The 17,500-nt window shown below is 45.2% G+C and overlaps 1 protein-coding gene across 1 annotated transcript in view; it reads right to left on the bottom strand.

The window, feature by feature from the left end:
* CAMK1D (calcium/calmodulin dependent protein kinase ID) overlaps nucleotides 1-17,500 on the bottom strand; it is a gene marked incomplete in the record, with an annotated part of 231,385 nt that overhangs the window by 225 nt on the left and 213,660 nt on the right.

Raw genomic sequence — 17,500 nt, 5'->3', positions numbered from 1 at the left:
ACCACCTCAAATGGGCAGAGATGGACAGAAGGACCACGGAGTTAAAAGAAAGGGAAGAATCGGATTATTCTAAAACACGGAATGGGATTTATAAGTGGCTAGAAAAGAGAAGCCAAAACGGGAAATAGAAGTTTCTTTTTTTTGTCTTTCGTAAACTAGTATTGAATAAAAAAATTAACCAAAGTTACTAATAGCTATCAAACTTAAAAGTATCGACCACAATGTAACCGTCATGGTGATATGAACAAATTAATATTATTACGACTGTGCTTTCATATTACAGATGTTAAAACCGATAGGAAGGCCACGTAGAATACAGAACTACAAAGGCTAAACACGTATGCCGATACAGAAGGCTATTTTATATTGTTATGTTTGTCTTGTTTTTTTTCCTGTATTTGTTGGTTTCTCCCCCCCCATTTTTAAAGGCTAAAAAGTTTAATAAAAGCAATTTTTTAAAAAAGACGCCATCTCAGCAGAGGTGGTATTTATTTACTTTCCCTACCAGTTCTCAAAGGTGAGAAGGAAGGAAGGAAAAATGTCCCATCCTCCCACACACTCAGCCTTCAACGCAGGTGCTCTGGCTTGAAAACATGTCTGAATAGGGCGCCATAGTGCCAGGATGGGTGGAGAGGCCCCACCCGCGATTTCCACTAACCAGTTCGGGCGAACCATCCTGAACCGGCTGAATCCCCCTTCTGCACCACAGGATGTAAGCCCGTTTCAAGTAAAGGCCCCTTTTGCAATGGACGGATGGCGCACCGGTGTCAATGCGGACGGTGTGAGCTCCAGATGTTGTGGGATTGCACTCAAGGCGCCTATGACTGTTGGCGCCACCTTTGCTTTAAGAGCCGAGGTGGCGCAGTGGTTAAATGCAGCACTGCAGGCTACTTCAGCTGACTGCAGTTCTGCAGTTCGGCTGTTCAAATCTCACCGGCTCAGGGTTGACTCAGCCTTCCATCCTTCCGAGGTGGGTGAAATGAGGACCCGGATTGTTGTTGGGGGCAATATGCTGACTCTGTAAACCGCTTAGAGAGGGCTGAAAGCCCTATGAAGCGGTATATAAGTCTAACTACTATTGCTATTGTTATTGCTTTCTCCTGCCACAGTCATTCTATTTCTCTTTTTTTAAATTATTATTTTATTGATTTTCTATTAAATAAATTTCTTGGGGCTTTATAAAGATCGTGTGGCACACTGAGGTTGTTGATCAGAAAGGTCGGTGGTTCGAATCCCTAGCGCCGCATAATGGAGTGAGCTCCCGTGACTTGTCCCAGCTTCCGCCAACCTAGCCGTTTGAAAGCAGGTAAAAATTACAAGGAGAAAAATAGGAACCACCTTTGGTGGGAAAGGAACAGCATTCCGTGCGCCTTCGGCATTGAGTCATGCCAGCCACATGACCACAGAGACGTCTTCGGACAGCGCTGGCTCTTCGGCTTTGAAATGGAGATGAGCACCGCCCCCTAGAGTCGGCAACGACTAGCACATATGTGCGAGGGGAACCTTTACAAAAAGATTGGTCAGAGATGGACAGTTTTAGGATGATTTCTTGGGAGGGGGAAAGTTTTCTCCAGTTGCTAATTTGATAGGCTCCATAAATATGAGGTTAGGCAGAAGATAAGTGGACTCCCCAGAAGCCTCGTGGAAACTGTTGGCTCCGGTTTGTCCTTTATAGCACTTAAAAGCGATGTGCCCTTTTCTCACTGTGTGCTAAACAGCCCCCACAACAGCACTTAAATACCACAATCATCTGCCATAATTACTTTTTTTAAAAGGATCACACAGCCCCAGTTGGAGAACTTTGGACCGCTGAGATAGGTCAGCCTACAGAAATAGCAGCGCAGATGTTCCAGATGTGCCGGGTGACAGCTGTGATCGCCATCCAGGCAAAATGATCATTGACCAGAGGGGCTGAAGGTGATGCAACTTGTAAGGTAACATCTGGTGAAGCTGGGGTTGTTTGTAGTATGCAGAATCCTGGAAGCCTCTGGAAGGAAGGAAGGAAGGAAGGAAGGAAGGAAGGAAGGAAGGAAGGAGGGGAGGGAGTGGAGGGAGGAAAAAAGGAAGGAAGGAAAAAGGGAAGGGAGAAGAAGGGGAAGGAAAGAAGGAAAAAGGAAAGGTAATTGAAGAGAAAGGAAAGGAGGGAGAGAGAAAGGTAGAAAGGAAAGAAAGAAGGAAGGAAGGAAGGAAAAAGGAAAGGTAATTGAAGAGAAAGGAAAGGAGGGAGAGAGGAAGGAAGGAAAAGGTGAGGGAGGGTAGGAAGGAAAGAAGGAAGGGAGGAAAAAGGGAAGGGAGAGGAGGGGAAAGGAAGGAAGGGAAGGGGATGGAAGGAAGGAAAAGGGAAAGGTAATTGAAGAGAAAGGAAAGGAGGGAGAGAGAAAGGTAGAAAGGAAAGAAAGAAGGAAGGAAGGAAGGAAAAAGGAAAGGTAATTGAAGAGAAAGGAAAGGAGGGAGAGAGGAAGGGTAGAAAGGAAAGAAGGAAGGAAGGAAGGAAAAAGGAAAGGTAATTGAAGAGAAAGGAAAGGAGGGAGAGAGGAAGGGTAGAAAGGAGAGAAGGAAGGAAGGAAAAAGGAAAGGCAATTGAAGAGAAGGGTGGGGAGGGAGAGAGGAGGGAAGGAAGAAAAAGGGGAAAGAAATGTCAACCCCCCCCACCCCCCAAAAAAGAATGAAGGGGGCCGACGGAGAAGGCAAAACCGACTCCTTTCGGGAGAGAACAGAAGAGACCCAGTTTGATTTCCACTTGGAAACTTTTATTCCTGTTGGGGAGGGAGTGGAATAGACGCATGATAACAGTCCCAGCCTCCTCCCTTCCTTCCTTAATTGCTTTCTCTATCCATCTATCATCTCTCTCTCATCTCATCTGCATATCTCCTTCCTTCCTTCTCTTCTTTTGCCCTTCCCTTCTTCGTATTCCCATCTCCTCCCTCACTTAGTTTCTTTATCTATCCATCATCTGTCATTCTCTCTCATCTCTCATCTACATACCTATCTTCTTCCTTCCTTCCCTCCCTCCCTCCTTCTTTCTTTCTTCTTCACCTGGCCCTTGCATGCGATTGCTTTTCAAATCTCACAGTTTGCATTTTTTTTTTAAAACACCTTTCAGCTTCGTCCCCGTTCTGCCTTTTTCTTCCTCCTAGCTGCACCCGAATCCCCTTATCCTGCTCTCCGATCACAATAGCGATGGATTTGATCTGACATCTTGGCTTTCAGCTTGGCACACGGTGCGAAGGCATCCGAGGGATTGTTCCAAAAAAGCTTGTTGGCAGTGCCAAACACCTGGGAGATGAATCACGTCCACTTGGCAAGATCGAGCGGGCTGGAAGGACTTTGCAGGAGAGAATCGGGGCCAGGGGAGATGGGATCATGCAGACTTTTTTGGGGGGAGGGTGTGTGTGTGTGTGTGTGTGTGTGTGTGTGTGTGTGTGTGTGTGTGTTAAAGCTTCCAAGGTTGCCTCAAGGTTGCTATCTGTCACCTCATTGGCTTTGGTGCTTATTCAACCACTGGATTTGCAAATTGCTTACAAAAGCATCCACAATGAACCGCGCACTCCTCCTGCTAGTATCCTTGGCCTTGTCTATTCCCTGGGCACTGGATGCATCTCTAATGCCCGCTTCAATGTTTTATTTATTTATTTATTTTTTGGAACAGCCTGTTCTGACCTAGGCTTCTCAAGATCACGAATAGCAATAGCAATAGCAGTTAAGACTTATATACCGCTTCATAGGGCTTTCAGCCCTCTCTAAGCGGTTTACAGAGTCAGCATATCACCCCCACACAGTCTGGGTCTTCATTTCACCCACCTCGGAAGGATGGAAGGCTGAGTCAACCTTTGAGCCGGTGAGATTTGAACCGCCGAACTGCAGATAGCAGTCAGCTGAAGTGGCCTGCAGTACTGCACCCTAACCACTGCGCCACCTCAGCTCCCACTGCGCCACCTCGGCTCAGGTGAAGTCCTGATAAAACCCCTTTTATTTAGTTTAAAGTGAATTCCTCTCCAGCAAAATTAAAATTTTGTCCCGGCCAACAATCTTTCAAGAGATTTGACAACTACAGAGCTTTTTCAGGCTTGGAGAGCTGCCAGGCCGATATCTTCCAAACTCAACACAGGAACTAATGTTGGAGAACAGAATTATGAGCTTGGCAGGCTGGATTGCTGCCAGGGTTTATCTGTGCTGGTTTGGTGCCAAGGACCTGTCTGTCTGTTAATAAATTCCGTGAAGTATCTTTGACTCGGAGTGCGTTGGTGTGGGACGAGGAGGGTCAGAACACAAACCAAATGTGATCCGCTCTAATCTTGATTGCAGGAAAAATGATCTCAGCAACAGAGTAGTAATTGTGGGGAACACCCTACACCCGATTCTGTTGTTAGTTCCTCTAACCCCCTACCTTTTACCTTAAGCTGTCTATGCATTTCCTAAGAGGTCCGTAAATGTGGCGTGCATAAGCACACCAGCGTGCCTTCCGTCCCTGTACTACCGTCCCCATTCATATGTCCCCTTTTTAATGTGTTTATGGCGATGTTTCGCTTTATTTATATCCATTGATCTGTGCCATTTTTTCATGTGTTTTCATCCTTGTCTCCCGGTACTTGTTGACAAACAAATACATGGAATGAAATGAAATGAAAGAGACAGACAGACATAGATGATAAACAATAGATAAGATACAAGCATTAGATAGAAATGATAGATGATAAACGATATAGACAGTAGATGGATAAATGATAGCTAGATACAGACAGCAGATGAACGATAGATAATAGATCATGCATAAGCGCACCAGTGTGCCCACCGTCCCTCTCCTACTGTCCCCATTGATATGTCCCCTTTTTATTAGATTAGATTAGATTTATTACATTTATATGCCGCCCTTTTCCCCGAAGGGGACTCAGGGCGGCTCACAATCCAGTCAGGGAAAGGGGTACAGACAGAGGGATAAAAGACAAACATAACAGTACAAAAATTTAAAAAACACACAACAGTCATACCATTCGAGAAGGGGGGCAAAACTCTTTAGCCCCAGGCCTGTCGGAACAGCCAGGTTTTAAGGGCTTTGCGGAAGGCCTGGAGGGTGGTGAGGGTGCGAATCTCCACGGGGAGCTCGTTCCAGAGGGTCGGAGCAGCCACAGAGAAGGGTCTCCTCCGGGTAGTCGCCAGTCGACACTGGCCGGCGGATGGAATTCGGAGGAGGCCTAATCTGTGGGATCTGACCGGTCTATTTATGTGTTTATGGCGATGTTTTGCTTATTAATATCCATTGATTTGTGCCATTTCTTTTCATGTGTTTTCATACTTGTCCCCCTGTACTTGTTGAGAAATAAAAAATAATAAATACATCAATACATAATACATAAATAAGTAGAAAGTCCAGTTGCCTCTTGAAAAAGCACCTTTTGGGGCAACCACGACATGGAGGATTGAAGAGTCTCCATAGATATTTTCCTTGGCATTCTTTACAAAGCGAGCGGGAGCCACATCGGCATGAAAACGGCACTCGCTTCCACAACAACGGCTGCCCTTTTCAACCAGCTACATAGATCTGCTTTGCGGATTAGAGCGAAAAAAGAGGTAATTGCTGGTGAGCAGGAATGAATTCGTGTTCCTGGAAGGCACATCGGCGCATGGGGGGAGCGCGGCGGGTCATCAAAGGTATCTCAGCAGGCAACAGTGTTCGGAGGCTTTCGGTGGGAACGGAGGGGGGGGGTCCTGCCGGGTGGAAACCAGACTCCCCTGGGAGATGTAGGGGAGGCATTATGCTCCGATGTAAAAGCTTTTGACACAATAGAAGGCTCTGCTTTGGCTTCACGCAACAATTCTCCAGCCCAGGTCAGGCGAAGGGAGCGTTTGTTTAAGAACAGCTGCAATGTTTTCACGGCCAGAGAATGCCTAAGGACACCTCCGAGCGGGCACCCTATTATTCTCCACGTGGGTCAAAGCTTTGGGCTCATCTTTGGGTGACACCAAATGGATGGAATTTGCATTTTTGCTCCAAAACGAGAGCTTTTTGGATAAAATGTGTTTTCTTTTTCCACCTTGGATCCTAGCTTCGAAACACCCATGATTTAAGGTTGTTTTCTCGCAACGTTCGAAGGCAGGATGGGTGTAAGGTCTCTTGGGTGGGGGGTTGGACTAGATGACCTACAAGGTCCCTTCCAACTCTGTCTGTCTGTCTGTCTGTCTGTCTGTCTGTCTGTCTGTCTGTCTGTCTGTCTGTCTATCTATCTATCTATCTATCTATCTATCTATCTATCTATCTATCTATCTATCTATCTATCTATCTATCTATCATCTTACCTACCTACCAAATCTACCAAATCTATCTATCTATCTATCTATCTATCTATCTATCTATCTATCTATCTATCTATCTATCTATCTATCTATCTATCTATCTATCTTACCTATCTACCAAATCTATCTATCTATCTATCTATCTATCTATCTATCTATCTATCTATCTATCTACCTATCATCTATCTATCTATCTATCTATCTATCTATCTATCTATCTATCTATCTATCTATCTATCTATCTATCATCTATCTACTTATCTACCTACCTATCTACCTACTTATCTACCTACCTACCTACCTACTTACCTACCTACCTACCTACCTACCTACCTACCTACCTACCTACCTACCTACCTACCTACCTATCTATCTATCTATCTATCTATCTATCTATCTATCTATCTATCTATCTATCTATCTTACCTATCTACCAAATCTATCTATCTATCTATCTATCTATCTATCTATCTATCTATCTATCTATCTATCTATCTATCATCTATCTATCTATCTATCTATCTATCTACCTATCATCTATCTATCTATCTATCTATCTATCTATCTATCTATCTATCTATCTATCATCTATCTACTTATCTACCTACCTATCTACCTACCTACCTACCTACCTACCTACTTATCTACCTACCTACCATCTACTTACCTACCTACCTACCTACCTACCTACCTACCTACCTACCTACCTACCTACCTAGGAGGTCAATTGAAACTGAGTTAACTTAAATTTATTTCAATCCATTGCAACCCATTTTAAAAGATGTTCGTTTTGTGAAAGGAAAGAATTCTATTGGAAAGCAGACACCAAGAGCTTCACCCACGCCATAATTTTCCCACTGCAAAGGCTGTTAATCCTCAAAACTTTGTGTTCATCATTTCCAACAATAGTAAATACCTTTTAAAAAGTTCACAATGTTAGCATGCCTTTAAAATATGCACGTAATTGCATTGTAATGCTATCGTTACTAAATCAATCTGGCTTTAATTACTGCTGAGATCTATCCAGATTTTGAATTATATTTGCATATTCATCTGACTAAATTGCTAATTTGCTTTCCCCAATTGTCATCTGAAAGATATCTGTCTCTTGACATTTCCCCCTTTCTCTTTCCTGTAAATAAGGAAACTTAATAATAAGAAAAAGAAAAATGAACATAGGCATATCATTTCTTTATTCATATTCTTTATTAGGTAGATTCGTTATCTACCTAAGGTAACACTTTATCTTCAAATATTGCTATGCTGTCTATTCTCCACAGAAATCCCAACAGCTCGGGACGGATATTGAATATGTAAAAAACAAAAACTTGTATAACCCTTGGGAAACATTGGAATCCACCTCCCATCACACACAAGGGAAGTTCCATAATCCAGGAGAGAATCAACGTGGAATTACTGACACTTAGAACAGTTAATCAGTGGAATGACTTCCCTTCAGAAATTGTGGGTGCTCCATCACTGGAGGCTTTTAATAAGAGATCGGACAACCATTTGTCTGAAATGGTAGAAAGTTTTTTGTTTGAGCAGGGGGTTGGACTAGAAGACCTCCAAGGTCCCTTCTGACTTTGTTATTCTGTTATGCTGTTTTCCTTCCTTCCTTCCTTCCTTCCTTCCTTCCTTCCTTCCTTCCTTCCTTCCTTCCTTCCTTCCTTCCTTCCTTCCCCATCACTGGAGGTTTTTAAGAAGAGACTGGACAGCCACTAAAATGGCATAGGGTCTTGAGCAGGGGGTTGGACTAGAAGACCTCTAAGGTCCCTTCCAGCTCTATTCTGATTATCTCCCCCTTTTTCCACAGACGTCTTTCCAGTAGGTGGCAGTGTGAAGGAAGCCAAAAAAATCCACCAACCTATAAGGAAATAAACCGATGCTGGTTTATTGATGCGGTCATCGTACTTCACAGCCTCTTGAAAACTGTAGGTAGATTTTTCCACTCACCTGATGCCTTCTGGAAAGAAGCAGAGTGGGAGATAATTACCAGCTGGTATTCAAGGCATTATTTTTAGACGAGGAAACAGCTGGTAGTTTCTTGTTAACGATAGCAAAAGTTAATTGCTTTAAAAAAAAGCCTTCTTCCTTACTCGAAGTCTTGTTTTGGTGAAACCAAACTGGCTCCAATTCACCATCAATGGAAAATGTGAGAATCCAAGTTTGCTTCCCAGATCCGGACTTAAATAATGCAATACTTTTATTGGTTTCTTAGGGAGTGGTGCGATGGCCTAGAGGTGGCGCTCTCGCCTCACAATCAGTGGGCTGTGGGTTCAATCCTAGGTAGAGGCAGATCTTTCTCTCTCTGGGCACAATGAGAATCTATCTGCCGAACAAAGCTCTCCACTCTGGCGACAGGGACGGCAGCTGGCCAGTAAACACTCAAACTCCATTCAGTTGCCCAGACTCCACCTCCACAAAGGATTATGGGGTCGTTAAAAGAAGATGATGATGATTGATTTGTTTCTTAGCCTCTCCGTGATAAAGGTCTTTGCATTTCTTTGAAGCAGTATATCTCCGTTCCGTTCAAATTTTTCTTTTAATGTTTCCTCCTAAGCAATGCCTTTTCAATATTTCCCAGGATCTTTCATTCTCCTAGGAGAGGGGTGGACGCTAACTACCTACACGTGAATTACGTTGCCCAGATTCGCTTGGGCCGGATTTAGATGAAAAGAGGCCCTAGGCTATTCCACTTCTGAGGCCCTTTCACCTCCCATTTTTAAGTTTGTAAATTGCATGAGAGACAATAAAATACATCATTACTGTGATATCTATCAATATATATCAATATATACAGCTGGCCTCCCGACGGAGGGCGGCTCTGCTCTGCGGCAAAGGCAGCGATGCCAGCCGCCTCCCCTGCTGCGCTCAGCTGCCCGGCTCGGCCCCCTCGCCGTCACCTGCCTGGCCGCTGGTGGGCTCCGCGTCGACGGGGCGGCTACTGGGAGCGGCCGCGCCTCTCGCCCGACCGCCGGTGCCGGGAACGTGGGTGGGCTCCCCAACTGCCACGGCGCTGGAACAATCTTAACCAATACATTTTTATGTTTGTTTATTAGTCCTCTGCGTAGAATTCCTCCTTATTTTCGGTTCAGTGTTTTAGTGTTCCCTGTTTTTAGAATAGTGTAATTTTAATTTTGCTAACAATTTGAATGGAGGCCACTCTTGATCTTGAGGCCCTAGGCTGAAGCCTAGTTAGCCTATAGGAAAATCCGGGCCCTGGCAGCAAACTATTATTTTTAAATTAAGCAAAACGAATTGATGAGGCTGCTGCTCATTTAAATGAGATGCCATAACCACAGGAGGAGGGTCCGAGCTTTTGAAGGACAGCTAAATCCACCCCCAGACTAGCTTTTTTTTTCTTTTTAAATGTCATTTCTCTTCTGACAGCTGCTGTCATTTCATGGGCGAAGAAGGAAGCCAAGCTGAAGAAACCATCAATTCCTCTCCTTGGCTTGCTCAGCACCCTCGGAATGAAGTCACTGCTATTTGGCGGCCACCCAGAACGAAGTCACAAAGGGCCCCCGGTTGAGTTTCTTATCAACTCAAATCAAGCTGAACTGGCCCCAGTTAGGCAGAGGGGGAAAGTACGCTTGCCACAAGCCCTGTTTCATCTCTCCTAATTGGAAGAAAAGGATTCAAACTGTGTGTTCTCCTCAAAAATTATTCCAGCGTGACTGTTTCCAGGGGATTAAACACCGAGCTTGTCTTAAGCACTGGTGATATATATATATATATATATATATATATATATATATATATATATATATATATATATATATATATATATATATATATATATATATATATATATATATATATATATATATATATATATATATATATGATTTTTACAACCCCTGGTAAGCCCCAATTATGGGAGGAAGCTAACTGCTTCCATCATCTGTCCTTCGGCTTGTCACAAGAGTCCATCATCACGACAGAAACCCAATATTTTTACTGTTGCCTTTGTTATATTTGTGTTTTTTTATTTGTGCTGATAAATAAATAAAGGGAGACTAGTATAGATCTATTTCAAGCTATTTAGCTCTCATCAGCTAGCCACACCCTTACTGGGATTTGCACCTGGGCTATATGGCATACTAGGCACACTAGGCAGAGATCTTGGCCATTAGGCCACAGGCTCTTATCCGTTTATCAGCGAAGCCAGGGTGGAAGGTATCTATTAGATTTTTACAACCCCTGGTAAGCCCCTAGTATGCCATATAGCCCAGGTTCAAATCCCAGTAAGGGTATGGCTAGCTGATGAGAGCTAAATAGCTTGAAATAGATCTATACTAGTCTCCCTTTATTTTATTTATCAGCACAAATACAACACAAATATAACAAAGGCAACGGTAAAAATATTGGGTTTCTGTCGTGATGGACTCTTGTGACGAGCCGATTGACAGATGATGGAAGCAGTTAGCTTCCTCCCATAATTGGGGCTTACCAGGGGTTGTGACACTAAATATATACCTTCTTCCCTGGCTTCAGCTGATAAGGAGGAGACCTGTGGCATAATGGCTAAGACGTTTGCCTAAGATGCAATACAGCACAGGTTCAAATCCCAGTAAGGGTATGGCTAGCTGATGAGAGCTAAATAGCTTGAAATAGATCTATACTAGTCTCCCTTTATTTATTTATCAGCACAAATAAAACACACACATATATATATACACACACACATACACACACACACACACACACACACACACACACACACATTTAAAGTCACAACCCCTGGTATGCCCCAATTATGGGAGGAAGCTAACTGCTTCCATTCTCTGTCAATCGGCTCGTCACAAGAGTCCATCACGACAGAAACCCAATATTTTTACTGTTGCCTTTGTTATATTTGGTTTTTTTTATTTGGCTGATAAAAGTCTCCCTTTATTTATTTATCAGCACAAATAAACACACACACACACACACACACACACACACATATATACATACACACACACACACACACACACAAACATATACAGGATAAACCAATGCACAGAAATTAGATGCTTTGGGCCATTGTTTCTCAACCATAGTTGAGAAGGTGGCGCAGTGGTTAAATGCAGCACGGCAGGCTACTGCTAGATCAGCAGGTCAGCGGTTCAAATCTCACTGGCTCAGGGTTGACTCAGCCTTCCATCCTTCCGAGGTGGGTGAAATGAGGACCCAGATTGTTGGGGGCAATATGCTGACTCTCTGTAAACCGCTTAGAGAGGCCTGAAAGGCCTATGAAGCGGTATATAAGTCTACTGCTATTGCTATTGCTATTGCTATAGTTACTTGAAGATGAGTGGACTATAACTCCCAGAATTCTTCGGCCAGCCATGTTTCTCACTCTTGACCACTTGAAGATGAGTGGAGTACAATTCCCAGAATTCCTTAGCCAGCCGTGTTTCTCGCCTTTGACTTTTGGAAGACAGATGGACTTCAACTCACAGAATTCCCCCTGGTTGGAGAATCCTGGGAGTTGAAGTCCACCTCTCTTCAAGCCGTCAACCTTGAGAAGCCTTGCGAGGCAACAATACGCTTTCAATGACGTTAGCAACAAGCAAGGCTGGTGCGCCCGAAGGCCCACTGTGCAAATCCGTGTGCAAGGGGGAACTGATTGAATTAGCATGCATGCCTGCCTTTTCAAAACAGGCCAAGAGCCATGCAAATTTCTTTAAATCCAAAGGGCAGGGATGCCACCGATGGCCTGGCATTCTTTCCCCTCAAAATTATCTTACATCTTCTGGAAGCTTTCCTTGACCATGGAGAAGGAATTTCTCCAACATCTCTATTTATGATAAACTCATCTTTGGGTTGAGTTTAACTCCTACTTGACCTCAAAGAGAGGGCCATGTAACTTTTGGGGTCGTCCCCCCCTAAGCGGTTTTATTCATTTATGCATGTGGGAAGTTAAAACCCCAAACCCACCAGTTAAAATCCTAGAAGAATGAAATATCCTGGGAAATATTGAAAAGGCAGAATATTATATTTCCTGGGATAAGAAATGGAGAAACGTGCTTTTAGGCAGGAAGCAGACTCCCTCTTAATAGCCCTCATCTTTGTCAATGAACCATTAAAAGTCCTGAGTCAGTCTACTCTACATAACAAAGATAGGATTAGCCTTCCACAGAAACTCACTACATGGTGTCTGGGAACTCAGCCAAGCTTGAGACTCAGAAGGCGCACAACTCTAACCCTAACCTTACCAATGGTTGTCCAATCTCTTCTTAAAAACTTCCAGTGTTGGAGCACTCACACCTTCGGGAGACAAGTTGTTCCACTGGTTAATTGTTCTAACTGTTTGTAAATTCCCCCTTAGTTCTAAGTTGCTTCTCTCCTTGGTTAGTTTCCACCCGTTGCTTTTTCTCCTGCCTGCAGTGGATTTGGAGGCTAGCTTTACCCCCCCTCCTTCTTTGGGGCAGCCCCTCCAATATCAGAACAGGCTGGGGGTGGGGGGTGGTTAAAAGCACAACGACTAGAGAAGAAAGGAGGGAAGGAAGGAGGGAAGGAAGAAGAGAAGGAGAGAAGAAAGGAGGGAAGGAAGGAGGGAATGTAGGAGAGAAGGAAGGGGGGAAGGAAGGAGGAAAGGAAGGGGGAAAGGAAGGAGAAAAGGAGAAAAGAAAGGAGGGAAGGAAGGAAGGAGGGAAGGAAGGAGGGAAGGAGAGAAGGAGGGAAGAGGAAGGAGGGAGGGAAGGAAGGGGAGTAGGAGAGAAGAAACGAGGGAAGGAAAGAGGGAGGGAGGGAAGAAGAAGTAGGACCGTTGTAAGATAAGATGGATCTATGGGATGTTATAAATACATATTATTAATAACAGTTATGAGATCATATAATTGTGAATGTATATATGAAATTGATAAAATAAAAAAAATAAAAAAGCACAACGACTATATATCTATACTTTTTGTTCTCTTTTTTAAAAAGAAGAAGAAGGAGGAAGATATATGACAAATTAAATACGTATACTGAAAAGGAATTATAAATACCATCAAGATAAAAAGGGAGCTCGCTCAGAAGAGGCTGAAATACACCAAGTAAATGAGATGAAGGATGTGAATTAGAGGAGGGAGGTAGGGAAGAAGAGAGGGAAAGGAGAGAGGGAAGAGGTGGGGAAAAGGAGGAGTGGAAAGGGGAGAGAGGAGAAGGAGAGAGGAAGGGGAAGTCGAGAAGAGAAGGATGACAGAGGGAAGAAAGGAGGCAGGGAAGAGGAGGAGAGAAAGGAGGAGTGGAAAGGGGAGGTAGGAGAAGGAGAGAGGAAGGGAAGTAGAGAAGGATGACAGAGGGAAGAAACGAGGTAGGGAAGAGGAGGAGAGAAAGGAGGAGTGGAAAGGGGGAGAGAGGAGAAGGAGAGAGGAAGGGGAAGTAGAGAAGAGAAGGATGACAGAGGGAAGAAAGGAGGTAGGGAAGAGGAGGAGAGAAAGGAGGAGTGGAAAGGGGGAGAGAGGAGAAGGAGAGAGGAAGGGGAAGTAGAGAAGAGAAGGACGACAGAGGGAAGAAAGGAGGTAGGGAGGAGGAGGAGAGAAAGGAGGAGTGGAAAGGGGGAGAGAGGAGAAGGAGAGAGGAAGGGGAAGTAGAGAAGAGAAGGATGACAGAGGGAAGAAAGGAGGTAGGGAAGAGGAGGAGAGAAAGGAGGAGTGGAAAGGGGGAGAGAGGAGAAGGAGAGAGGAAGGGGAAGTAGAGAAGGATGACAGAGGGAAGAAAGGAGGTAGGGAAGAGGAGGAGAGAAAGGAGGAGTGGAAAGGGGGAGGGAGGAGAAGGAGAGGGGGAGGGGAAGTAGAGAAGAGAAGGACGACAGAGGGAAGAAAGGAGGCAGGGAGGAGGAGGAGAGAAAGGAGGAGTGGAGAGGGGGAGAGAGGAGAAGGAGAGAGGAAGGGGAAGTAGAGAAGAGAAGGACGACAGAGGGAAGAAAGGAGGTAGGAAGAGGAGGAGAGAAAGGAGGAGTGGAAAGGGGGAGAGGGAGAAGGAGAGAGGAAGGGGAAGTAGAGAAGAGAAGGACGACAGAGGGAAGAAAGGAGGTAGGGAGGAGGAGGAGAGAAAGGAGGAGTGGAAAGGGGGAGAGAGGAGAAGGAGAGAGGAAGGGGAAGTAGAGAAGAGAAGGATGACAGAGGGAAGAAAGGAGGTAGGGAAGAGGAGGAGAGAAAGGAGGAGTGGAAAGGGGAGAGAGGAGAAGGAGAGAGGAAGGGGAAGTAGAGAAGGATGACAGAGGGAAGAAAGGAGGTAGGGAAGAGGAGGAGAGAAAGGAGGAGTGGAAAGGGGGAGAGAGGAGAAGGAGAGAGGAAGGGGAAGTAGAGAAGAGAAGGACGACAGAGGGAAGAAAGGAGGTAGGGAGGACGAGGAGAGAAAGGAGGAGTGGAAAGGGGGAGAGAGGAGAAGGAGAGAGGAAGGGGAAGTAGAGAAGAGAAGGATGACAGAGGGAAGAAAGGAGGCAGGGAGGAGGAGGAGAGAGGGAGAAGAAAGTGATGGATAAGGTACAAATTCAGTGTATGGAGAGCAGAATAACCAATAATTGTTTTTGGGAGCTGATGGCAAGACAAATCGATGTAAACATTTAATAATACATAGGACGTTGGCTATATAATAATATAAATGTGGTTATATGTTATGAAAATGAAAAAATAAAAAAAAAGAAATATCGGAAAACTGGGGAGCCCCCACTTCTGCCGTTTTAATTTCAGCCGAACGATAAGCCTAAAAGGAAGCAGATGTCTCTCCTGAGAGCCTCTGCTTGTGAAAACCGGAGAAAGGCTTTCCTGGGAGGAGGAGAAAAAAATATTATGCCGAGACAGCTGGAATCTCTGCCGTTTCACAGTGTTTAATGGTTCCTGTCAAGAAGATACCAGTTTCTGCAATAAATCATCGGACGCATCCCTGAATCGAAGAATGCGGGCAGTCCTTTGATCTCTGCTCACAGCAACTGTCGTCGGAGGGCGGGGGTGGGTGGGTGGGGGAGACCTCTTTTAATTCCTTTAAGAGGGGCAACGAATTCACAGTGGGGAACATTTTCATCTCATTGCAGGCCACGTTGGCAAAGCCACCCAAGAAAAAGACTAGGGGGGCGGTTCGAATCCCTACTCCAGGTCTCTGGCGAGAGCAGGGGGGTTGGGCTAGATGACCTCCAAGGTGCCTCCCATCTCTGTTACTGTTTAAAAAAGATAGAACTGTATTCCGGCCACGGATCAAGAAAAGGACGATCCATAAAAGGAACAAGGCCGAAGTTTCTCCAGGCTTTTATCCACCATTTGTGGGCGAAGCTTAGGGATGAGGTAGCAAATCTGTGAGAATGTTTGTAACTCAGGGTTGAATTGTGGGGGGCTTGGGGGAGTTTGAGAGGGGAGTTTCCTTCCTTCCTTCCTTCCTTCCTTCCTTCCTTCCTTCCTTCCTTCCTTCCTTCCTTCCTTCTTCTTGTCCAACACTGGAGGTTTTAAGGCAGTCACTTGTCTGAAGCAATAGAGGATCTCCTGCTTAAGCAGCAGGCTGGACTGGAGGACCTCCAAGGTCCCTTCTAACTCTGTTATTTTGTGTATCAATTAAAGGGGAATATTTATATCTCAGGGTTGAAATGAAGCTTCCTTGGTGCTCTCTGAGCTTGGTGGTTTTCTTTCATGACCCAGCTTGGTAACCTCATCAGTGCTACGTACTGATGGTGTTATTTAGCTGGCTCATGAAATGCCTGCAAGAAAACCACCAAGCTCAGAGAGCACCAAGGACCCCACAATCCTCCTCCTCCTCCTCCTCCTCCTCCTCCTCCTCCTCCTCCCTTCTAGCACTGATGATGTTACTTAGTTGAGTCATGAAACGTCTACAAGAAAACCACCAAGCTCAGAGAGCACCAAGGACCCCTACCATTCTCCTCCTCCTCCTCTTTCTTTTTCTCCTCCTCCTCTTTCTCTTTCTCTTTCTCCTCCTCCTCCTCCTCCTCCTCCTCCTCCTCCTCCTCCTCCTCCTCCTCCTCCTCCTCCTCCTCCTCCCTTCTAGCACTGATGATGTTACTTAGTTGGGTCATGAAACGTCTGCAAGAAAACCACCAAGCTCAGAGAGCACCAAGGACCCCGCAGCCAAGAATGTTTCAGGACCTTGGACAGATCTTGGCCGTCATCCTTATTTATACCACTGAGTTGACCCTTTCTAAGCTCCGCCCTTTCCCCTAAATGCACAGAAGCCATGAGGCTAAAACAGCCTTTCCTTGTATCTCAATGATTTTTCACTGGACTTTTTCCATTGATTAATGACGCCAGCCAGTGTGGCGTGTATTGGTTAAAGGCACCAGGGTAGAAAAAAGCGGAAAAAAAGGCTTCTGATGATCACGCAGATCAGCTGAACCTCCCCCCCTTCTTAAAAGCATTTTTTAACTACCTATTCGGGCGAATAGATAGTAAAAATGCTTTCAAAATTTAAAAAAAGTTGGCCACGCCCACCCAGTCACATGACCACCACCCCGCCACGCCAAGCCACGCCCAAGCTAAGCTCAGGGAACCAGTGGCAAAAAATTTTACATTTCACCACTGGTATGCATGAAATGGTTATGAATACAAGGGAATATAAGGACAGGGATTGTATTGTATTGTATTGTATTTAGTTTATTTGTATGCCGCCCTTCTCCAGGAGGGACTCAGGGCGGCGAACAACTCAGGGGAGAAAGGAAGGGAACATAAACAACAGTACACATAATTAAAATACACGAAAATCACACAGCCATACCAGTCGAGAGGGGAGGGGAACTCATCAACCCCAGGCCTGCCGGCACAGCCAGGTTTTGACAGCTTTCCGGAAGGCCTGGAGAGAGGTGAGGGTCCGGATCTCCGCGGGGAGTTCATTCCAAAGGGCTGGAGCTGCTACAGAGAAGGCCCTCCCCCGGGTGGTAGCCAGATGGCATTGGCTGGTAGACGGAACCCGGAGGAGGCCGACCCTGTGAGATCTAACGGGTCTTTGGGAGGTAATTGGCAGCAGGCGGTCTCTCAAGCACCCAGGTCCACCCAGGGATGGTGGGCATGCTGGTGAGCTTATGCACGCCCCTTCCAGGCCTCTTAGGAATGGGGTGAGGTCCATGGTGGACAGTTTAAGGTTAAAGTTTTGGGGGTTTAGGGAAGAAAGCACAGAGTCAGGTAGAGCATTCCAGGCGTTGACCCCTCTGTTGCTGAAGTCGTATTTTCTGCAATCGAGTTTGGAGAGGTTCTATGTTAGGACTGGATCACCTCCCTTCAAAACCAACACC

The sequence above is a fragment of the Thamnophis sirtalis genome, unplaced genomic scaffold (genome assembly GCF_051295495.1).
Source record: "Thamnophis sirtalis isolate CommonGarterSnake01/CBP01778 unplaced genomic scaffold, rThaSir2_p1.2 scaffold_9, whole genome shotgun sequence".
Classification (NCBI taxonomy): Eukaryota; Metazoa; Chordata; class Lepidosauria; order Squamata; family Natricidae; genus Thamnophis; species Thamnophis sirtalis.
The sequence above is the reverse complement of the archived record's forward strand: the minus strand, read 5'-3'. Positions and strand labels throughout refer to the sequence as shown.